A 25,006-nucleotide genomic window follows, 5' to 3' on the forward strand; every position below is an offset into this window, starting at 1 on the left:
AAAATTCAGCTAGTGATTTATTGAAAAAAAGTGGGACTTACCCTCCTGTAGCTTTTATGGCAGCTCTTTTAATTATACTTATTCCTATATCATGTGCCCTACTATTTTATAGTTAGTTGTAAGCAGTCCAGAGTCATTAAGTGAGTTAAGAGGCTACATAAACTTGTCTAATAAATAATAGTTCTTTTATAGAAAACATGGGATAAAATATATATTATGCATTTAAACAGAAAATTGTCTTCTGATAGCTAATTACTGAACACACCATGGAACAAGACACCACCTTCACCCAAACACAATTTCTAACCACCCCAGCTAAGAGTCTACTCTACATCATGTCTGGACCTCTCCATGGGAAAGTAGTAAGAATGGATTTATGGCTCTTGTGAGATTGATCTCCAGGATTCTTGAAAAACAGGTTGGGTGACTTTGAGCTAGTCTCAACCAGCTCACTGGGGAAAATAGGAAGAGGAGTGGTATATTCACTGATTTGAGTTGTATATGAAAAAGGATTTTAAAAGAAACCCTCGTGGATCAAAACAATTGCCCTAATGAACCTTTGGGAACATATTTCAATTGTTTCAAATCACTGATTGTGGTTTCACTCCCTAAATTCCCTAAAGAAGTGTGGTCTTTAGCAATTCAGTTTATGATAATAAGTGACATATATTTTTATATAGCTAATAGGCAGGGGTAGGATTCAAATTTTTTAACCGGTTCAGTGGGCATGGCCATGTGACTGGGTGGGCGTGGCTTCGTTGTTTTTTTGCTGCAGCACACACACACACACGGTTTTTGGGAGGATGTTCTGGGCCTCAGGGAAGCCTCCTGGGGGGCGTTTTTGCTCCCAAAAACTTTCCTTGGGGCCAAGGAAGGCAAAAAATGGAACGCGGGGTGGCGTACCTCCCCTGCCCCTTTTGCCTCCTGAGTGAAGTAGTAAGACAGTGAGGGGGATCCCGGAACAGCTGATCATCAGCTGATCATCGGGAAGGGGGAAAAATACTTTGAGTGACTGGGAACGGTAAAATTTAGTCAGCTATGTCGGGCATGCGCGTGATGTCACGCATGCACAACAAAGACTGACTGGGTGGGGAGGGCAGAGAGGGGAAGGGCCAGCCACAGGTGCAATTGCTGGTTCTCCAAACTGCGCAGAATTATAACAAACCGTTCTATAGAACTGGTCCGAGCTGATAGAATCCCACCCCTGGTAACAGGTGGGAATACACACAGACCTAATTTCTGGAAGTTTTAGGAAGTTCCTTTTTTTTACTAAGTTGTGCCTCAAATTGGCCATTATGACGTACAGAGTGCTGGACTACATGTTTTTGGTTTTTTTTATCCTGATCATCGAAACTATTCTTAACAATGTTGTTACTAACATGAAGTTTACACATAATAGCCTATTGATGTTTAGAAACAGTTCTGTCTTCAGTGGGGAAAAAACAGCAGGTGAAATTGACCTGATCTAAATTGGATATAATCAGTATCAGTTTCCTTTTTTCATATCAAAGCCATGCCTGCTGAAGACAATAACTTTCTGAAAAACATTATGTACCGTAATACAGACATGATATTTTTCCGATTAAAATCGGAATTCGATTTTTTGGGAATCGCCCGGGCGGTGCGAGCGGAGCCTGGGTGAGCGGCGGGCGGGGCGAGCGGCAGGCGGGCGGGCGAGGCGGCGGGTGGGGCAGAGCGCGCGCGGGTGGGTGGAGCGGCGGGCGGTGCAAGGGGCAGGCGGGCGGGCGGGGCGAGCGGCGGGGCGGGCGGGCGATTTCTTGGCGCGCGTTGGGGGTCTCTTTTGGCCGGCCCGATTTTTTTTTCAGAGGGGGATATCATGCCTGGTAATAGTTTTATTGCAATGCCATTAATTGCACCATATGCATTGACTTGCAACTGGTCTTATGAATTTGCAACATAAAATTCCAACCCTTTGACATAGGGAATTGGTGGTTTAGTGTGCCAGAGATTCCCATTCTATTTTGGACCTTCCCATTGACTGTTGGATTTGACCATGTAGCCATGTAGCTGCTGTGTCCGTGATTCAGCTTAACATTTAATGTTTGTCTTATTTTTAACTGCTTGATAAAGAAAAGAATAGTGAACTCTGGAATATTGTATATATGGACTGGGTTCTTGGTTTAACCATGGAACTTAGATCCTACATATCAAATGATGCCTTAAATTGTGCACATAAATTGTAAAACCACTGTTGTTCAATGCCATGATTGCTACATTCAACCAGAATTATTTTAGATCTCCTGATTGTAGTGCTGAGTGTTGGTATATTATGTACTACTTCTCTGTTTTCTGTTTTGCAGATTAAAGCACATAGAAATTTATATTAGCATTACCCTGGGATAACAGTTGCTGGTGTAATATGAAACAGGCCTGTAAGCATCTAACCATGGGTAATTAAGCATATTGTATAGATGAAAAAGATAGCTGAGGTAATTTCTTTTAAATCCCTTTGCTGTAATGTAATGTAAGATTCAAAAGATAACTTTTGTGGCATATTTTTAAAATAAGCCATGCCTTGTTCTAGTTTTTTTTTAAAGTTCGTTTTGTTTAGTTTTTGCCCCTAAGTAGCAAAGATAATCAAGACTAGAAAAAATAAGATTTTTTTAAAAAATATCCCATAGAAATTCTATTTATTTTATGGCATTTTGGGGAGTTTTACTGCTATAAAAATATGCTATTTTTATTAAAAATAAAAATCTTCCATGGAAATTCTGCTATTTATGGTATTTTTGAGAGCTTGTATCACTATAAAATATTACTTTTATTAAAAATATATTGCACCTGCATTTTTGCTGAATTATTGTTTTGTAATATCTATGTGTTTTAAGTAGTCAGTATTTAGCATGCAGTTCTGTTTGTTCCTGATTCTGCTCTTTTATTACATTTTTGGCTTTTCAGAATATCAAGAGTTGTTATTGAATTATGTAACTTAGACAAATACAACTTAAATCATTAAGGAGGCCATCCTTCTAAATAGTAAAATGGCAAGTTCAATCTGATACTAATTAGATTTTAACACAGCATTTTAATTCACATTCAGCTTGTGTCCCAGGGATTGATTCTGTTCATATGCAATTGGAGTTAAATAGACTGTAGTGATAACCTACCTTAAATGGAACAAGACCTTTTTTTTTGTATAATTCAAGGTGTATGCAAGTATTAAAACACAGTTTAATTAATGAAATTCATTTGGCTTCCTTAGAGAAAAAGATAAACGCCTCTCACGGCTTCCTCCTTGCTTTATTCAGTGCCTGCCACTGATATTGTATGATATTGTAATAGGAGCCAAACAAATGACTGAATTGAAAGAGAGAGCAGTCCTGAACAGTTTAAAACAAAGATGAGAAGAAAAAACATGAAGATAGGCAAACAGGTCAGTACCAAAGTGGTCAGAAGCATCAAAAGCCAGGACTAATTCAAGAAAGAAGAAAGATAGGTTTTACTTTTGCTGAAAATAATTAAAACTATTCTGTTGGGTTTGTTGCTAACTAAATGCTATTTCAAAATTCCATTATGAATCTTTTTTTTTTAAGTTTTATTGTTTTTTAAGACAAACATAGACAAACAAAACATTAAAAAAAGCCATCTTCCATATATATACATACAGTGTGTCCGTTGGTTTACAAATTCTTTTGTGCTTCCACTTCGTAGTCTTCTATTACAATTACATTGTATATATTCTCATATTGTCAATCAAATATTCCTAAATACATTAATATCATTGTTAATCAGTTGACTATACTATTATTCATATTTTACGAGATAATCCATATTTTATTTAGTTTGTTTTATGACAGTTCATATTATCATCTCAAATCTATCCTACAATCATTTTGTAGATATAATAAAAAATACATCTTTATATATTCATTATGTTCTAAAAATCTACATATTTCATTGCCATGTTTTATTGTCTAACCATTGATAGAATAGATCCCAAATTTTATTAAATTGTTTATCATCTTGTTCTCTGATTTCAAATGTCAGTCTACTTGTTTCAGCGCATTCCAATATTTTCTTAATAATTTCCTCCTCTAATGGTATTTTCTCATTTTTCCAGTTTTTGGCAAATACAATCCTATCCGCTGTTAATACATTTACAATCAGATATTTCAATTCTTTACTGTATATTTCAGGTAAAATTCCCAATAAAAATATCTCTGGTTTCAAGTCTATATGCTTTTTTGTTATTTTTTCCAAACGTGTGGATTTTAGTCCAATATTTTTTGGCGTCCACACAAGTCCACCACATATGGTAATATGAGCCAGGTACCTGATGACATTTCCAACATTTTTCAGATTTGTTCTTGAACGTTCTTGCTATTCTTGTTGGGAGAAAATGCCACCTATAAAACATCTTATACAAATTTTCTTTATATGCTGTTGACAATGTCATTTTATAATTTTGAGACCACAATTTTTGCCATTTCTCTAGATCAATCTCATATCCAAAATTCTTCCCCCAAGCAATCATTGTTTCTTTAATTTGTTCTTCTTCTAGTTTAATTTCCAATAAATATCCATACAACTTTTCATCAGTACCTGTCAAAATCTTATCTAAATCAGTCAATTTATCATAGAAACCTTCTGCGTTAGAATCTTTATCATACCTTGAATGTATATGAGCATATGAAAACCAATTCATCTTTATACCTTGTTCCTCAAATTTTTGCATAGATTTAAGTTCACCCTTTTCATTCAATATTTCACCATATCTAACTGTTTGTTCCTTTTTGTATATTATAGTAGTGGTCCCCAACCTTTTTTGTACCAGGGACCAGTTTCAAGCACAAACACTTTTTCAAGGACCGGGGGAGGGGAGAATCCGAGTTTGGTGGTTTGCTTGCAGACGTTTCATTACCTGACTAGGTAACATCTGATGTTGTTACCTAGTCGGGTAATAAAACGCCTGCCAGCAAACCACCAAGTTCAGGAGCGCCTCGGCCCTGCCCCCCTCAGCCCCATCCCTCAGGTGTCTCCCTCCCTCCCTCAGGTGTCTCCCTCCCTCCCTCAGGTGTCTGCCTCGCTCCTCTCTCAGTCGCTCTCTTGCTGCTCCACCAGCCCAGGAAGAAACTGCTTCAAAGAAGCCGGGGGTGGCTTTTCCAAAGCGCCCGTTTACCCCCCCCCGCCCACCCGCCACAGGTTCAATCCACAGTGCTCCATTCTGCCTGCCTGCCTTCGTTTCGGAGCAGCTTCGCTGATAAAAAGAGGCGAATAGTTATTATTCTCACCAGAAACGAAGAAGGCAGGCAGGCAGAACGGAGCACTGTGGATTGAACCGCTTCTTTGAAGCAGTTTCTTCCTGGGCTGGTGGAGCAGCGAGAGAGCGACTGAGAGAGGAACGAGGCGGGAGGAAACCGAAGCCGCTGAGCCAGAGAGCAGGACAGGCTTCGGTTGCTTCCTCCCTCCCCTTCTCTCATTTGTGCCCTTGATCCCCGATCCCAGCAGCATTCACCGAAGGTGAAGAAAGCCGCCATATTTTTTTCTTTGTGGCCCGGTACAGAGTGCTCCACGGACCGGGACCGGTCCGCGCCCGGTGGTTGAGGACCCCTGTATTATAGGATAGGAAAAAGCTTCAATAGTCGATAGCCAGACTGGAATTTTCAAATAACATTGCCTTTTAGTCTTCTCTCAGTTTAACCACAGAGACTCCCGTATATAATGTCTTCTAAAATACCCCTGTGTTTTAGTTCTTTTACCAAGATTTCTATCATTATCTCAGCTAAAGTTTGTCCCTTCCTCTGTGTTTTGAAATCTGAGATAAAATTCTGATCTATCCATCTCCCATCTCAGCATCCTCCTTTTATCTTGTTCAACCACTGGTAATCTGCCATCAATATCTCCAATCTTCTTATCTCTTTGTTTATCTTCAATTTTTTTTGAATTTCTCATCATACTTCATCATCATTTGTTGAATATTCTTCACCTTTTTATCAGTTTTTTTCTATTCTCCTTTCAATATTCTCTGTTGTTGCTTGTATGCTTTGAATTCTTTGCATTATCATCTGCAATGTCACCTTTTCCTGTTCTTTTTCTTGTTCTAACGTCGTCTGTATTGAGCGTTGTCCTCCAGATGGTGAAGAGGAAGAAGTAAGAATTGAGGAACCAGCCGCTGTTAGTTTCCTGCTCATTTTGGACAATTCAAAATCTTCAGGTTCTTCTAGACTTTAATCCACTTGTGAAATAACCAATTGTAAATCCAAGTAAAAATAGTGGGGAAAAAGAAGCAAGATAGAAAAAAAAGGAATTTCTTCAGGTTCTTCAACACCTTAATCCAATTAAAAAGTCTCAGGTATGAAAAATATACAAAAAAAAGGAAGCCACAAAAAAAAATCCAATATGGAAGGTAAATAAAAAATGCAGGGAGAGAGGAAAAAAGAAAAAAGACTACTCCCTTTAAAAAAAAAGAAGGAAAACATTAATACTAAGCCTTTTCCTTTAAAATAAAATTAGGCTCCAAAAGCATAAAGAAAGACAAAAGCAGGTTCCGAAAGTCCAAAGATCCAAATAACTATTACAAATAATAAGCTGATAAGAAGGTGGTGTTAGGAATAGCCCAACTTAAAAAAGAGAAAAAGACCACATTGCACCTATTTAGTTATAAGATAAGATAAATTTATTGTCATTGTACTCAGAACCTGAGAACAACGAAATAAGGTGCTCTTTCACAACATACAACTGAACAACACCAAAAGACATATACAAATAACAATGTAAAACAAATTGAAACAATTAACAGTTAAAAACTATACAACCAGGATATATATATGTTAAGACCACCAGATTCATAACTGCATTTAACCTGATCACAGCACTTGGGTAGAAGCTATGTTTAAATCTACTTGTCCTGGCTTTCAGCACTCTATATCGTCTTCCTGATGGTAGGATCTCAAACAACGAGTGGCCTGGATGTGAAGGGTCTCTCAAGATCTTTTGTGTCTTCCTTCTACATCCCATGTTGTACAAATCCTCCAATGAGGGAAGAGAACATCCGCTGATCTTTTGTGCCCTTTTTATCACTCTTTGGAGTGCCCTCTGTACAACTCCTAAACCACACACAGAGGCAATAGGATAAAATGCTCTCTATAGAGCTTCGATAAAAGGCAACCAACAGACTCTCTGGCAGTTGTTATGATCTTAAAAATCTTAAAAAATACAATCGTTGATGAGCCTTTTTTTCTAGGGCTAAAGTATTTGCCCCCCATGGCTTATCCAAGGCTTTTGTTAATTTTTATAGCTCTCTTCTCTAGAGTCTTATCATCTTTTTTCTGTGTCCTTCAACACCAGATTCCAGCTACTGATAGAAACCCAGAAGAGCACCTGCAATAACACTCTCCCATGCTCTTCCCTCTATCTTATCAGACAGGCTCAAAGTCCTTGAAAAGAAGTCTGAATTCTTTCTCAGCTTTGTCTGGTCGAGAGAAAAAAAGAGAAACAATATTTCTAAGCCTCTAGTTGGCAGTGTTACAAAGTTTCCTTTGTTTTTACTTTCCCCCTCCTTTTTCCAAACAAATCATTATAAAAATTAATTAAAAAGGAAAAAAGGTTTAGAAAGAAAAAAGGCTAAAAGGGAATCTCTAGCCAAAAATATTGTAAAAAGAGAAGAGACAATACAGAAAAAATAAGATAGAAAAAAAGACCAGTCCAGTTCAAAGTAAAAAAACATATTTAAAGAGTCCAGCAAAAAAAAGAAAAAATTAATTTGACTTCCCATTTAAAATCGCCGCTTAACTACTTCTGTCTGAGATTTTACAGATTCTTTCTTTTCCTTAGGGTGTCCTTTTAAATCTTAAAGTAAAGAAAAAATTCTCACCAAACCGGCACACTTTCTCTTTCTATCCTCTTCCATTTCGGAGCTGTCCCAACTTCAGCAGTTTTAATGGCTGCCTCTTTGCCGCTGGCAAAAAGAGCTTCTCCTGGATCTACCAGGGACTTTGCGGTATCCCTGGGAACGACAGGATGCACTCTTTACATTCACCATCTCTTCGGGACGGTTTAGATCCGTTTGGACCGTCCAGGAGCAAAGATATCGGCAGCGATCTCAGACCTCTAAGATCGCATGCTGTATCATCGCGACACCAGCTCCGCCCTCCCCATCATGAATCTTGATAGGTGTCTGTCATATCAAAATGCACTTTTTAAAACCTGCATTTCCATGTCAATTTCAGTTTATTATTTCACATACTCACAAGCTTTGGAACCAAAACCTATTTGTTGAAGATGATTAGGAAATGGCCACTATCCAGTATGCTGTTAAGCATATTAACTCCCATTGTGTTCTTTTTATTTCAGTGGAACTTAAGCATCCTTAATTGTACATTGGATTGTTGCCTCTTCCTGGATCCTGTTCAAAAAATGTAATAAATGGTTTACTCTCAATCTGTGCAGAGTATAAAATGAAGAGCAAATAGAGATCTTGGGCTGCATAGTCTTGAGTCAGCCCCATTTATTTAGATAAATATTTCATGATAAATCCTGAGATCAAAATTAATAAAAATTATGATGCTATGAATTGAGCTTGAATCATCAACTTGAATCAGTGCAAGTGTTACAGTAAGTAATACTATTTGCATCATGGAAATCTGTGTAAAGGCAGTTCCTTCTCTATACTATATTGCTAAAATAAATACTTGGATCATTTCCTATCTCCAAATGAATGACTTTGTGCCACATTTCAATTTAATATCAGTTGACTTCATGATAGAGGCAACAGGCATGGATGTTGACAAGCAATTCCCAAAGAAATGATATTTTCCTTTGCATCAGTAGCAGACATCTGGTTTCTCATTGTTGTTTTGTATTCTCCACAGTAAAACCATGTTTTTTTAGACCAGCGGTCCCCAAGTTTTGTAGCTTGGAGACCCAAGGGGGAGGGGAACTGGGCCATATGAGCAGCAGGCCAACATATGCACATGCATAGCTCAGCTTGCACAAACAGCGGACCGGGTCTGTTTCTTTTTGTTCTTGTCTTGTTCTATTTTACTGCTTTGATTTGATCTCTTATGGGGTGTGTGGAACTGTACATAAATATACATTTTTATTTTTTTTAAGTTATAAATCACTCAGAATTGTTGGGAGCCAGGCAGTATATAAATTTAATAAATATTTTAAATATACCAGAATGTTTATGAAAAAGTAAAATTAGACACTTGGTATAAATTTTATAATTGTCGTTCTCTACAAAACTCTTCTTTGCATGACTATAGTGAAAAACTCTTTCATTTGATTTAAACCTCTGAAATTCAGAAAACCCAACTATAAGGCGTATACTGCAATCTCAGACTATACAGGGCTTGGTGGTGCAGTGGTTAGATGGCAGTACTCCAGGCTACTTCTGCCGGCTGCAGTTCAGCTGTTCAATTCTCACCAGCTCAGGGTTGACTTAACTTTCCATCCTTCTGAGGTGGGTAAAATAAGAAGCAAGATTGTTGGGGAGGATATATGCTGACTTTGTAAACAGTAAACCAGGATTTAAAGCACTGCAAAGCGGTATATAAGTCTTAAGTCCTATTGCTATTTCTATCTCTGTTCTAAAAAATTCATGGCCTGATACAGTTTGCTTGGTTGGAAAATGGAAAGTCTTTGCCAAGAGATTCAAAACCCTGAAAAAACTATTTTTCTTCTTGCACAAAAACCCTTGAAAGACATCTGACTTAAACATGTTAAATACAGATCTTCGGTTAAGAACGAAACAGCTTAGAATGCAGCAAAAAGATTATAAAAACCTCACAGGGCCTCCAGTCAATATCCAACACCCTTCCCCGCCTCCCGAGTTCAAACCCACAAATTCCATAATGTCTCTTTGGATCTATTGCACTGAACAAATCTTGCAGAGACATGGGGTAAAGCATCTGCAGAAAACCTGATGGGCATCTCAGTATTAATGCTACAAAGTCTGGAGAACCTTATCACAAAGCATGTAGAAGGATAAATAGATTGCTATAAATTACAGGAAAGTCAAAATAGCTGATAAGACCAAGTTTTCCATGTTCTGTTCTTCATCAAGAATCATCCAAGATGACCAAATTAATCTCAGTCTCAAATCTCACCTGAATGTGGCTTGAAGTAGGTCTACATAATTAGTAATATCCAGGTGTCTCCTAGAAAGTTTAAGGAAAAGTAATTTAATAAAAAGTTTTATCAATGTTTTTAAACAAGAACAACTTCCTCCCATAAAATTGTGTTTCTCACTGCAGTGGTATAACTCCTCTTTTGGGTTGTCTTATGGATCAAGAAAGGCAGAGGCAAACAGCTGATAGACTTTACTGATTAATATGCCTATCAATATCTTAAGATTTCCAAGTCAAACAATCATAAACATCCAGATGACTGCTCCTGAAACTGGAACTAAAATAATTGGGGATCATACTTAAAAAATTAAGCATCTCTTCCCTCATTCCATTTATATGCAACACATAGAAAGCTATCTTAAGAATAACAATCCTGTGAAATAGGTTGTGCTTATAGACTGAGTCAACAGGATGATTTGCATAGCTGAACATGGTTTTGAAGATGGACCTCCTTATTTCTAATCTTACTCTTCGATGATTATATTAGACGGACTTACAGAAGAACATCAGCAATCTCATCTGAGGATCCAGTAATGATAAAACACCATTGGTTTTGAATTTTCTTCATTGCTGTAGGCTATATATCTTCTTTTTTTTTACTCTTCCTCCTTTTATTAACAACATTCAATTTTATTTTCTAAATTAATCTATAGTGCCCTAAATCCACTGAAAATTGCCAAATAATGGATATCTGTAGTTCTTCCCAGCACAACACTTATTCCGCTGGAATTCATATCAGACTAAACTGGTCAGATTAAATCTTAGAACTGCAAGCACAAATGGATTGTAAAATTATTATTTTTTAAATTTCTTGATACGTTTCCATGCACTATTACTGAGAGTAAGACCCAGTAAGTTTTATTTTTAAGGCAATAGGTGCATAATTATAGCATAAATGTTGCTATAGCAATATCATGTGTAAGCACTATCTTGGTTTTTATTTGTGTGTTGATATTCTTCATTTTTTTTTTGTTACAAATAAAACAATGTTGTTGTTAGTTGCAAAGTCGTGTCCGACCCATCACCACCCCACGAACAATGTACCTCCTGGCTTTCCTGTCCTCTACCATCCCCCAGAGTCCATTTAAGCTCACGCCAACTGCTTCAGTGACCCCATCCAGCCACCTCATTCTCTGTCGTCCCTTGTTTTGCCCTCAATTGTTCCCAGCATTAGGCTCTTCTCCAGTGAGTCCTTCCTTCTCATTAGGTGGTCAAAGTATTTTGAGTTTCATCTTCAGGATCTGGCCTTATAAAGAGCAGTCAGGGTTGATCTCCTCTAGGATCACCTTGCAGTACAAGGGACTCGCAGAAATCTTCTTCAGCACCATAGTTCAAAGGCCTCAATTCTTTGGTGCTCAGCCTTCCTTATAGTCCAACTTTCACAACCATGCATTGCAACTGGGAAAACCACAGCCTTGACTATATGCACTTTTGTTGGCAGGGTGATGTCTCTGCTTTTTAGTATGCTGTCTAGTTTTGCCATAGCTTTCCTTCCCAGGAGTAAGTGTCTTTTAATTTCTTGGCTGTAGTCCGCGGTGATCTTGGAGCCCAGGAAAATAAAATCTGTCACTATCTCCATTTCTTCCCTATCTTTTTGCCAGGAATTGAGAGGGCTGGATGCCATGACCTTAGTTTCCTTAATGTTGAGTTTCAAGCCAACTTTTGCATTCTCCTCCTTCACCTGCATCAAGAGGCTGTTTAGTTCCTCTTCACTTTCTGCCATTAGAGTGGTATCATCTGCATATCTGAGGTTGTTGATATTTCTCCCGGCAGTCTTAATTCCAACTTGTGATTCATCTAGGCCCACCTTTTTCATGATGTGCTCTGCATATAAGTTAAATAGGCAGGGCGACAGCATATAGCCCTGCCGAACTCCTTTCTCAATTTTGAACCAATCAGTGGTATAGTTCTGTGTAATTTTGCCACCTCTTCTTAATCCCTTCTGCCTCTGTTAGGTCCCTGCCATTTTGGTCCTTTGTCATGCCCATCTTTGCATGAAACGTTCCCTTCATATCTCCAGTTTTCTTGAAGAGATCTCTGATCCTCCCTATTGTTTTCTTCTATTTCTTTACACTGTTAATTTCAGAAGACATTCTTATCTCTTCTATCTATTCTCTGGAATTCTGCATTCAATTGGGTATATCTTTCTCCCTTGCCTTTTGCTTCCCTTCTTTCCTCAGCTATTTGTAAAGCTTCCCCAGAGAGCCATTTTGCTTTCATGCATTTCTTTTTCTTTGGGATAGTTTTAGTTGCTACTTCTTGTACAGTGTTGCAAACCTCTGACCATAGTTCTCCAGGCACTTTTTCTATTAGATCTAATTCCTTAAATCTATTTGTCACCTCTACTGTATATTCACCAGGGATATGATTTAGTTCATACCTGAGTGGCCTAGTGCTTTCCCCAACTTTCTTCAATTTAAGCCTAAATTTTGCAACAAGAAGCTCATGATCTGAGCCACAGTCAGCTCCTGGTCTTGTTTTTACTGACTATATAGAGCCGTGATGGCGAACCTATTGCACGCATGCCGGAAGTTGCACACAGAGCCATTTCTGCCGGCATGCAAGCTGTGGCCCGGAATAGATCCATTGTGCATGCGCACACACCTCGACAGCCAGCTGATTGTTGGATATCTGCCATGTATGTGCGGGGGGACAGGGCACGCTCAGGAGTCGTGGGCGCATGCGCAGAGGCACATGGATTATATTATTATTTATTATTTTTTAAATAAAAGTTCACATTTGGCAAGCAGTGTGGTTCTAGGTTTCACATCTCAATACAAACATGACCATAGTTACCTATTCATCTTACTTATTCAATTTCATATCACATTATTCATTATTAATATTAAATTCATTAAGCTTATTTTATCCAATCTCAGTTTATATTAAGTCTTATTTCATTTTTCTTAGGATATTCTCATATCTCATTTTACAATATTATCTAACATTCTTGTCTCATTTCTATATTTATGTCCCATATTGCCTTTATGTGTCACATTTGCAATTTTTTCAATTCTTATTCTATTCTCAAAATTGTCTCCTTTGGTTGTTAATTTGAGCTTACCACCTTCATTCTACTTTAATAACAATATTAAAGTATTTTTCCAGAATGTTTGAGTCTCTCATGTTTGAAATACAGTACTAGTACATTTTCATTGTCAGGAAGCACCAAACAGCTTCTGTGGTGAATGGATTAACTGATGACATTACCGTGGCTCAGGGGACACCCAGTTGGGGGGGTCCTTTTATGTTCCCATTAATGAGCCCACTGAAGTGGTACCCTATTTCTCTACTCATGTTTGCATGCTTTTGAACTGCTAAGTGGGCAGGAGTTGAAGGAAATGATGGGAGGTCACTCCATCACAAAGCAGCACTCAGGCTTTGAACATGGGCTTGCAAAGGTTATCAGCCCAGTGTCCTAAGCAAAAAAAGGCATTAAGAAGCAAAAAAGGCATTAAGAGTTGTTATTAATCCTACGTAGCTTTTTCTCTGGTAATATCACACTACTAACTAGAGCATACAAAACATTTACTAGACCAATACTGAATACAGCTCATCAGTCTGGAACCCGCATTACATATCTGATATTAATTAACACAGTTGTGAAAGTCCAGAAATATTTCACAAGAAGAGTTCTCCATTCCTACTCATTGCAGAATACCTTATGCCACCAGACTTGAAATTCTAGACCTAGAAAACCTAGAACTACGCTGCCTTTGATCCGATCTAAGTATAGTATATAAAATTATACATTGCAATGTCCTACCTGTCAATGAATACTTCATCTTCAACCATAACAAGAGCACACAATAGCACACAACAAGAGCACACAAAAACTCAAGGTAAACCGCACCAAACTTGATTGCAGGAAATACGACTTCAGCAACAGAGTGGTCAATGTCTGGAATACTCTACCTGACTCTGTGGTTTCTTCCCCAAACCCCAAAAACTTTAACCTTAGACTGTCTACAATTGACCTCACCCCTTTCCTAAGAGGTCTGTAGGGGGTGTGCATAAGTGCACAAACGTGCCTACCGTCCCTGTCCTATTGTTTCTTTTGATTTTTCTTATATGTATCCATTTCATTTATTCATAACTATGTTTATATTGTTATCTTATAATTGCTTGACAAATAAATAAAATAAATAAACCATGTGAACCATTACACTCCTGTAAAATTTCCATAATAATATATGAGGTAGATGTGTATAATTCTGATGTTACAAATTGTTAATATTTATCTGGTAAACTTAATTTAAAAATCTGTAACTTGGCTTATGAAATCATATTGAAACAGGGATAGATAAAATTTTCAATATATTCTATTGAAGATTTTTCATTACTCTAATAAAAACTAATACAAACTATTCAGAAAAATAAGGAAAAGTAAAAAGAGGAAGTAAAAAGTGCAAAATAGGATAAAGAAAAAACAAGAAAAAAGATAAAACACAATGACTTCCAATCTTAAAAACAAATGTAAACAAGAAAATTAATATATCTTCATCCCATAATTATCCCTTATCTCAGTGGTCCCCAACCTTTTTTGTACCAGGGACCAGTTTCAAGCACAAACACTTTTTCAAGGACCGGGCGGGGGGAGAATCCGAGTTTGGTGGTTTGCTTGCAGACGTTTCATTACCTGACTAGGTAACATCTGATGTTGTTACCTAGTCGGGTAATAAAACGTCTGCCAGCAAACCACCAAGTTCAGGGCGCCTCGGCCCTGCCTCCCTCAGCCCCATCCCTCAGGTGTCTCCCTCCCTCCCTCAGGTGTCTCCCTCCTCGGTGTCTGCTCTCAGTCGCTCTCTCACTGCTCCACCAGCCCAGGAAGAAACTGCTTCAAAGAAGCCGGGGGTGGCTTTTCCTGTCGCCGCAGCTCCTCCGAGCGCCCGTTTACCCCACCCGCCCGCCCGCAGTTCAATCCACAGTGCTCCGTTCTGCCTGCCTGCCTGCCTTCTTTGTTTCGAAGCAGGTTCGGCTGATAAAAAGAGGCGAATAGTTATTATTCTCACCAGAAACGAAGAAGGCAGGCAGAAGGGAGCACTGTGGATTGAACCGCGGGCGGGCGGGCGGGGTGGGGGTGAACGGGCGCTTCAGAAGAGCTGCGGCGACAGGAAAAGCCACCCCCTCCCCCGGCTTCTTTGAAGCAGTTTCTTCCTGGGCTGGTGGAGCAGCGAGAGAGCGACTGAGAGAGGAACGAGGCGGGAGGAAACCGAAGCCGCTTAGCCAGAGAGCAGGACAGGCTTTGGTTGCTTCCTCCCTCCCCTTCTCTCATTTGTGTCCTTGATCCCCGATCCCAGCAGCATTCACCGAAGGCGAAGAAAGCCGCCATTTTTTTAAAAAAATTTCTTTGCGGCCCGGTACAGAGTGCTCCACGGACCGGGACCGGTCCGCGGCCCGGTGGTTGAGGACCCCTGCCTTATCTAACCTCAAGATTGAAAAATCTTCAGAATTTGGAAGCTTTGTTTTCATTGAGTGGGAAGGGTGACTGTGCTTACAAATTGATGATAAGAAGGCTTTGAAGACTATCCATTAGAAAACATCAGATGGCCTCCTTAAAGAAAATGTACAACTTATGGACTTAAGAATTATGTGAGTTAGTTAACTCTATTGTAACCAAAAATGTTGAAAAGAATAAAGTTCCTTTAAATAATATTGAATATTTTCTCTTTATTTCTCTTGAAGCCCGCTAAAACTCCAAAGTAATTGTTTCATCAAGTATTCTATACCAGTTTTGGGGGTCTCATAAAAATATAACTAAATCATCAGCAAAAACTGTCAATTTATAAACTTCCTTTTTATTTTTTATGCTTATTTTCTCATCATGTCTAATATCTCTAGTGAAAAATTTCCAACATTAATATAAACAACGAGGGAGATATGGGACATCCTAGTCTCATGCTCTTTTCAATTTCACATGGTTTATTTAAATCTCCATTAATACTTGCTTGTTATGAAGTTTAAATCACTGTAACTGCTTGAATAAATTTCTCCCTGAAGTTTGTATCTTCCAAGACTTTAAACATAAAGACTCAGTTTAAATTCTCAGAGGCTTTGTACACATCCAGAAATATTAGAGCTGTTTTTCTCATTGTTGTATTGTAAATATTCAATGACATTCAAAAGTATTCTCACTTTGCAGTATCTCTTAGTTGTCCTTTTAGCAGAAAGCCAGATTGGTCTTCATGAATACAAGACTAAAACCTTCTTCAATCTTTCTGCCAATAGTTAAGTAAAAAGTTTGTATTCATTATTTAATAATGAAATTGGTCAATTATCTTTTATTCTCAAGGCATCTTGACCCTCCTTTGATAATAGTGCTATGTCGGCTCCTTTCCAAGTTTGAGACATCTTTGCTCCCTGTAGTACACCATCCATTATATCTTTTAATGGCTGTAGGAGTTGGTCCTCAAAACATTTATAGTATTGACTTGTGGGACTATCTGAACCCTGAGCTTTGACCATTTTGCTTTTTTAATAGTATCTGATACAGGTAATCCTTGACGTACAACAATTTGTTTAGTCATGGTTCAAAGTTAACAGCACTGAAAGGAATGACTTACAGTGATTGCAGCATGGCCATGGTCATGTGATCAAAATTCAGATTCTTGGCACCTGATATTTATGACTATTGCAGTGCCCCAGGGTCATGTGCTCTCCTTTTACGACATCGTGACAAGCAAAGTCAATGGAGAAGTCAGATTCACTTAACAACCATGTTACTAACTTAAAATCGGCAGTGATTCACTTAACAAATGTGTCAAGAAAGGTCATAAATGGGGCAAAACTCACAGCAGATGTCTTAGCAAAAGAAATTTCCGTTGAAGTCGTAAGTTGAGGACTAGTATTTTAAAGGTGGTTTACTGGTTCATTCATAAATTGTCTAAGCTTGTAAGAGAGTAGGTAAATGTTGTCTTTATAGATAATCATCTATTTTTTGTGTGTCTAGTTCCTGTTTCTTATAAAGATTGCGGGGGGAGTTATAAAGATTTTTTAATGAAGTCATTTCTATTACCAAGTCACTTTTTGGATTTTCTCTATCACTTTCTTTTCTATTTCTTTTCTCAATTTATATGCCAGCCATCTTCCTGATTAATTGCAAATTAAAAATGCTTCAGTTTCACATAATTCAGTTTAGTTTCTCTTTCTTAGGCTGTTTAGATAATTGTTGGTAGAACAATTTAATTTGATGTAAGATTTTAGAATCCAGTGGTATCTTTTGCAGTTTGATTTCTTTATTTCTAATTTCATCCAGTATTTTTTGCAGATTTTCCGGGATTTCTTGTTCTCTAAATGGTTATATTGTATAATCTTTTGTGATCGCTTTATTAGCATCCCAAAAAATTATTAGGTTTGTTCCTTTGTCCAAAATATTGCCAAAATATTCATTTCAATTTTTATAATTGATTCCTATTGTAAAATAGATTCACTTAATCTCAATCTGCAATTCAAAATATTTTTTCTGACTATCAAATAACTAGATTATGATATGAAAAAATTTAGGCAAAATATTAACTTCTAAATTTTATTTGTGAGGTTTTTAGAAATCCATATCATATCAATTCTTGAGAATGATTTATATCATTCTGAAAAGGAAGTATATTCTCTGACAAAGCCATTTTAGGCCTCCATTTCATTAAAAACAATTGCAAGGATTATTTCAGGAATCAAGGCAAAAAATGATTTGATGTTTCTAAATGATGCGAAATCAAAAAGATATTCAAGAGTATCGTCAGATGTTTAATTTATACACCTATCAAGGAACTGCAAACTCAGATAAACAAGCTAGTAATAAACAGCGTAATCATGGGACTACCAAGACCACTCCCACCAACACTGACAGGGCAAACCACTAGTACTGTGATGGCAAACCTATGGTGGAACCACAGGTGGCACGCAGAGCCTTCAGCTCAGCTCCACTGAGCATGTGCGCGCACCTCCCACTGTACAGCTGATTTTCAGGTCTCTGCCATGCATGTGCGGGCTGCGGGGCACATGCGGGAGACGTGCCCCGTTTTTGCTCCCATGAGGCTGCAGGGAGGCCTGCTAGGCCCAAAACTGGACGGGGTGGGTCACACACATGCATGGGGGGGGGGCACAGGGCAGTCACACATGCATTATGGATGCATTGCATTATGGATGCATTGCATTATGGATGCAGGCACGCAAGTGTGATATCGCACGCGATGACAAAAAGGTTAGCCATCACTTCACTAGTATATAAAATGAGAGCAAATCCCACTCACTGCCTTCTGTGATGACATTACCAGGTTTGGTAAAGCAAGGTTTCCTTAGAACTTCGATGTCTTCCAAGCTCAGAAAGCATCAAAGAACCCCACAAAACTGAGGTTTTACATCATACTAATCTTTCATGGTAGTCTTCGGTCTTCTTTAACATATATTTCAAGTGCAAAAATTTGGAATTAAGAGCAATTACACTCATCAACAAGATGCATACACGTCTCCTATTTAATTTTGGTGGTTGTCAATCTTTTTGTTTCCTTTATGACAATGTCTAAAAGAAAAACAGACTCCCTTGTCACAGAGAATATGAAAGAGGTTGCATTAGAAGGATTCCCCAGGCCATACTTTTGAAAATCTATCTCTGATCAAATGTTAAGTCCAAACAATGTAACAACTTACACTTCTTATGGATATGGATCTTGCGGTATAGCAGAAACTAAATCAGATTCACATGACCTACATGTACAATAATAAATATTCATATAATAACCAGGTTCTGTATTTATTAAAAAGAAGAGCTACTCTTTTGTCTATTGTAAAAGAAACATCATTTTCTCTGACCAGTGTTTCCATACCAGCCAAATAATTTGTGAATGTTATAATCAGAGAAGTAATTACTTCATGTTTGCTGTCCTTAATAATTTTCTCAGCTGAATTTTTCACAGCATTGCTGGCATTTCCATATATTGATTATATTGGAACTTCTACCATTGGAATCAAACATTACCAGGAATTTTAAGCTACAGTAAACTTCAGAAATTACTGCTTTACTTCCTTATCACTGGAATCCCTATGGATCATTTGCTGTGTCACCTAGAAAAACATAACTGAAGATAAGCCAAATAAGTTGTTTAACCAAATTATAGTGAAAATGTACCATCCACAGATGCCACCCTTGAAATTTTTTAATTAATACGACTGGATTATTCAGGAGTAATCAATGGATTTTGCATTTTTCAGGATATTTAGTTGAAACTTAATAATCAGTTTATGTTAGTTTTGATTGCTGACGTCACCTCCCCAGTACAGCATTTAACTATTATAAGCCCAATAAAATAATTTACCTTTGATTATAAAGAATCATTAGTACGCAAGGTGACAATTTTACCTATATAGTGAATTTAATTAAGATGTCTTTAGGTTAAAGTGTTATCTGCCTAGCTGAAACTATTAGTAATTTCACCCCAATTTTAATTGCAGTTATCTTTTTTCACTCCTGCTATTTAAATAATTTTAATAATTATTTTACAGGAATGAGGACATGTTTGTTTCATTGTCTTCCCTATTCTGAAAAAATCTCTGCTTTTTTTCAAATTCAATTTTTACAGTAGATTTTTGTACTAAATGAAGTTTATTAAAGGAATAATTAGTCATTCCGGTACAACCATTTCACTTTAATATAGTCTACATTTTGCCCGAGCTACATACTTAAAAGACCTCTTTCTTAGTTCCCTCCATGGTTGAGAAACTCAAATCCATCTTGGCAACAAGATCAAAGTAGTCAGTTGTTTGTTTCCACAATCTGTTCTGTCAGCTTATGCCATGACTAAATGGATTGACAGTTCAAGGCTTTCAACAAATGACAAAAGCAGAGTCATTCCATCACAAAGTAAGTTCCTCTTTGTAAACCCAACATGGCACAACTAACACCATCTATAAAAAGGATATACTGCCATGCATCATAAATGTCTCTGAAACCACCAACAAACTATTATAACCACATGGAATTAACATAGCACACAAATCAACTAAGCCTCTCCATAACATTCTAAGTAAACCAAAACACCCAGCAGCCTCAGAAGAAAAACCAGGGGTCATCTACAACATACCGTGCAAAACCACTACATAGGACAAACAGGCAAAAGACTAGCAGAACATGTCTATGAATACCAACTAGTAGTTAGAAGACATGATGACAACTCTTTAATTTCACAGCATATGAGAGGCCATAGTTTCAAATGGAAAACTCTGACCAATCTAGACCAAGCCAAGTCCAAAACCACTAGAGAATTTCTGGTAATCTGGCAATCTGACAAATTGGCCATCAATAAACACATAGACATAAGTAACATCTACATATTGTACAAAAGAGACAATCAAGAAGCCAAAAAGGAAACAAAAAACCCAAAACACCTTCCCACCAACAATCAAGAAGTAAACAATACCCTAATCAAGGAACTGCCAAGCAAGCTAACAGTAAATATTTGCACCAATAGTGACAGGACAAGGCACTAGAATATAAATAGAGAGTAAACACACTTCTTATTAGCAATGATAATGTTACCTAGTTTGGGTAATGAAACATTTGCAAGAAAACAGCCAAGCTTGGAGAGCACCAAGGACCCTCTCAGTATTTATCATGATTTTTAAATGACTTTGCTTCTCTAAATGTCTGTTCACGTAACAAGGTTGTCCATTGTTAATTGAATCATGACTTATCTGATTCTTTAGGTTCATATAATACATTGAACAAAATAGTCACAGGGGATGGGTTCATATAAAATAAATGTAAAATATACTGTAGTTTGTGGCTCACTGCATTGGACAGATTAAACCTCTTTAAGAGCATTTTAGAACTGCTATAACTGGTTTTATAATAATAACAAAGATAGAAAACAAATGAACTGTATCTCTTTTGAATAACTGTCCCTTTAAAACCAGTTTTCTCCATGTCTCAAACCTTCTGTTTATCCACAATGATAGGTGTGTAATCACAGAATTAGGTCAGTTGCTGAGCTAATTCCATGAGTGACTGGAAAAGCCTTCTGTAGGGACTATTTCCATATGGTGCTGAAGCTCATATAATACTTAAGGCATACAGTACTGTAATTTGTCATATGTAGCTTCAGATGAATAAACTTAAGTAAAACTAAAAATGCTTCATGTGACATGCACGATTAATCAAAATGCAATATAAAATCAATCCTTATGTCCCAGGACATGAGCTCTAACACAATGACTTTTTGCAAGCAATTTATATTCTCTTGTTTTTTGAAAGTAGTAGGCTTAAACTGTGTGACAAATACACAGTAGCGTAATCATAGATTTAACCTATAATATTTTTCAAGCAAATCCTCTTGCTAATTCTGGTTAAGAATAAACATCTGTTGTCAGATACCACTTCACATACAGCTCGAAATCTTTTGAGAGAGAATGCTGTTGGGCAAAGAGCCAGGAAAAAGCAACACTGGTTCTGCAAGATGGGAAAGTCAGAGCAATACACTTCCATCTACTGACAGAATGTGCCTCCTAGGAATTCTTGGCAAGTAAATTAAAATCCCTGACTTATTCATAGCAGCAACTGAAGAAGCTCTTATTTCTTATCATAAACAACCAAAGCCAGTTGCTGGGCTTTCTTTACCATATTTCAGGTATGAGGACAATAATTCAGGTAAAAATAATCACTTACAGTAATCCACATAATAGTTAAATATATGCTCATGAGGAGCATGACTCACAGGGTTAGGACGCTGGGTTGACAATCACTAAGCCTGCGTTTGAGACCCAAGTGTCATTCGCTCCAGCTCTTGCTGACCTAGCAGTTCAAAAGTGAATAATCACGAGTAGACACAGTAGATAGGTACCACTTCGATGGGCACATTAACAGGGACATAAAAGGAGCCCCTAACTGGGCATCCCCTGTGCAATCGTAGTATCAACAGTTAATACTTTCACTCTGGAAGCACCTTGGTGCTTCTGACATGAAAGTAGCAACAATATATGTTCATTGGTGGAAGAATATTTTTGTACTTTTTAAATTGGAAGAGAACCAAATTTCATTTAATTTTCTCTACTACATTCTGTTTCATTTTTGCCCAGCCATGTCGCTAAGAAAAAGATCCTTTTTTAGTGTATTCTGATACATGAAAATGGGTTCTCGAAAAGGCTGCATTATTTATCTTTGGATTCTCTTCCTTTTATTACACCAGCAGTCTAGGTTCGCGTGCCACGTTACGGCTCAAAGTTATTTGCTTTATGATTTAACATGTTATTTGAATTAACTTTGTGCCTTAATGAACAAAACATGATTTAAACAAATATATGATATATAAACCTAATGTGTTCTTGTAGTTTCTTAAAGCCCAGTTCAAGTATTTTTAAATGTGTAACTTAACATTGTGAAAGGGAATAGGGTTCTGCCAAGTGGCCTCATGTTTGATATCACACATGGCAAAGTTCAAATCCTGGAATAAAACTGAAATAAATATCCTACCATAGAGATTTTCATCCCTTCTGTACCTGAATTCCTGCAGTTCATTCGCCTGTATTGTTCACTACTCGCTTTTAGCAGAACATGACTAATTTTTTCATTCTCTTACCTCTTTTGACTTTTGAACCATATTTTGTGTTTAGACCAATAATTTTTAAGTTTTTTGGATTTATCTTTAATGTCAGACTGCAGTATGAAATGTGCTCGTTTCTTTTTTAACTATATCACGCTTGTTCTTTTTGTTTCATTTCATTGTCCTATTTCTTCTATAAAATTTCCCACAATAAGTGAATTCTGCTGTGTGACTCCGCTCATACTGAATATGACCCAGGAATGAATCATACCTTTTCCACCAGCAGTTTTAGACAAATGTGTTAGACAAAGCAAAATTCTCCAATTAAGAAATAGCACGGTCCATCTTGAGTTTTTTCAGCTGTTTCTAACGTTTGCCATTTTATCTTGCATAAGTCCAAGTTTTCATTTTTTTTTCCTGACATACAGTACTTTTTAAAATCTATTTGTTATTCTGTTTGTGAAATTTTGTAATGAGTATGACAAATATATAATTTAGATTCGTCTGCAATATGGTTGTAGAACAACTTGTGATACTGGTATCTACCTTTCTGCTTTGATTAGATAATTGTATACCATCTGGGAGAAATTGGTTTTATGGTTGTGTAACTACCTCAGCTGGTACAGTATGATACAGCTTTATAATTCACTCCTTATTTCTGCGCACAGTGGAAAATTGGCAAAGAGAGATTGCCTGAAGACTGAAAAATACTCTAGCAACTATTAACTTCAGCAAGTATTAGATCAGTTCCAGAATGAGCACATACTGTAATGTTATTACTAAAATGCTGAAATGTAACCTTTTGGAATGCTGTATCAAAGTCTATTTCTTGGATGGTACTTAGAGAAGGTGAATTACACTAAAGATCAAAGCCACAGAGCAGTATAATCATGGCATTAGCAGGACTACGATAACAGAAGTGCATCTCCACAGCTGACTAGTTTTTTTTCCCTTATTCAGTGATAATTCTCCTGAAGCAATGCAGCTAAAGAGGAGGATTTACCAAAGACTAAAGTGTTCTCACTCTTATGTCTTGCTTATAGACTAAAGACTACAAGCAAGACATGAGAGTAAGAACACTTTCCCATCCTGCCCATAGCAACTAATATTAAAAAGGGAGGTTGCGTATAAAAGTGCTTTTTTTTCTTCAAAAGGCAACTGGACTCTTTTACTTGAGGAAGAAGAAGATGCTTCTCATCCAAGAAGTTTCATCAGTTCTGATGGATCATTGAGACTGAATGGAGGGAGGATGGAAGGATGGGTTTTGATAGGATGGAAGGATTGTATTTCTTTGCTATCATCTGGTCATTACCATTCTCTGAGAGCAGTTGAGATTGCTTGGGAGTTTATCTGTCCTCTCAGGTTCACCAGAATCAGGGTACAACTGGTTGTAATATCTTCTTGGAAATAATGCAAGGGATAGGTTGTAGACTGCAGATAAGTGGTGTCTTATTCCTCCCCCCCATGTTGAGGGAGGAGTGTTCAATTCTAACATAGATCCAGGGGTGGGATTCTACCAGTTCTGTCCACCTCTGTAGAACCAGTAGCTCTGAAGAGCAGCAGACAGAGAGCATACATAGAACTGGTCTGCTGCTGCTTTGGCCCAGGCTCTTACCTGACCTTTATTTCCTGCTTTTTCAACCGCAGCTTCTTTGCGCAACACAGCTGCGATTGAAAAAGCAGGAAAAAAGTGCTTTTTCAACCGCTGCGCACCCACGTGCAGCGCTGCTCAGCTGTCCAGGCAGCTAGCTGACGACCATATATATGCACACACGCAAAACAAAATCACCGAACTGGTAGTTACACCGGTCGGATCCCACCCCTACATAGATCAATTATTTTACCCCTCTTTTAAACCAATGGTCCTCTCTATCCAAAATGTGGACTTTACTGTCTTCAAAAGAGTGACTTTCTGCCTTAGTCTATTCTTGGATTTAAAGTGTACATGTGTGTTGTGTTGGTTTTATCCTTGAAGTGAACAAGCTCCTGCCTTAATGTATTCTTGTGCATACTATAAACCAGGGGTCCTCAACCACCGGGCCGCGGACCCAGAAAAAAAAATGAAAAAAATGGCGGCTTTCTTCGCCTTCGGTGAATGCTGCTGGGATCGGGGATCAAGGACACAAATGAAAGAAGGGGAGGGAGGAAGCAACCAAAGCCTGTCCTGCTCTCTGGCTCAGCAGCTTCGGTTTCCTCCCGCCTCGTTCCTCTCTCAGTCGCTCTCCCGCTGCTCCACCAGCTCAGGAAGAAACTGCTTCAAAGAAGCGGGGGGGTGGCTTTTCCTGTCGCCGCAGCTCCTCCGAAGCGCCCGTTTACCCCCACCCCGCCCGCCCGCCCGCGCTTCAAGTCAGTGCTCCGTTCTGCCTGCCTGCCTGCCTGCCTTTGTTT

The 25,006-nt window shown here is 37.9% G+C and overlaps 1 long non-coding RNA gene across 1 annotated transcript; it reads left to right on the forward strand.

The window, feature by feature from the left end:
• Positions 1 to 247: 247 nt before the first annotated feature.
• LOC148132506 (uncharacterized) lies at positions 248 to 23,361 on the forward strand. The gene is made up of 3 exons (XR_015748109.1): positions 248 to 362; positions 2,322 to 2,450; positions 23,287 to 23,361. It is a non-coding gene; the product is annotated as an uncharacterized LOC148132506 (long non-coding RNA).
• Positions 23,362 to 25,006: the final 1,645 nt, after the last annotated feature.

This window comes from Notechis scutatus, chromosome 2 (assembly GCF_049901735.1).
Source record: "Notechis scutatus isolate UNSWTSFEM ecotype Mainland chromosome 2, rNotScu1.2, whole genome shotgun sequence".
NCBI lineage: Eukaryota > Metazoa > Chordata > Lepidosauria > Squamata > Elapidae > Notechis > Notechis scutatus.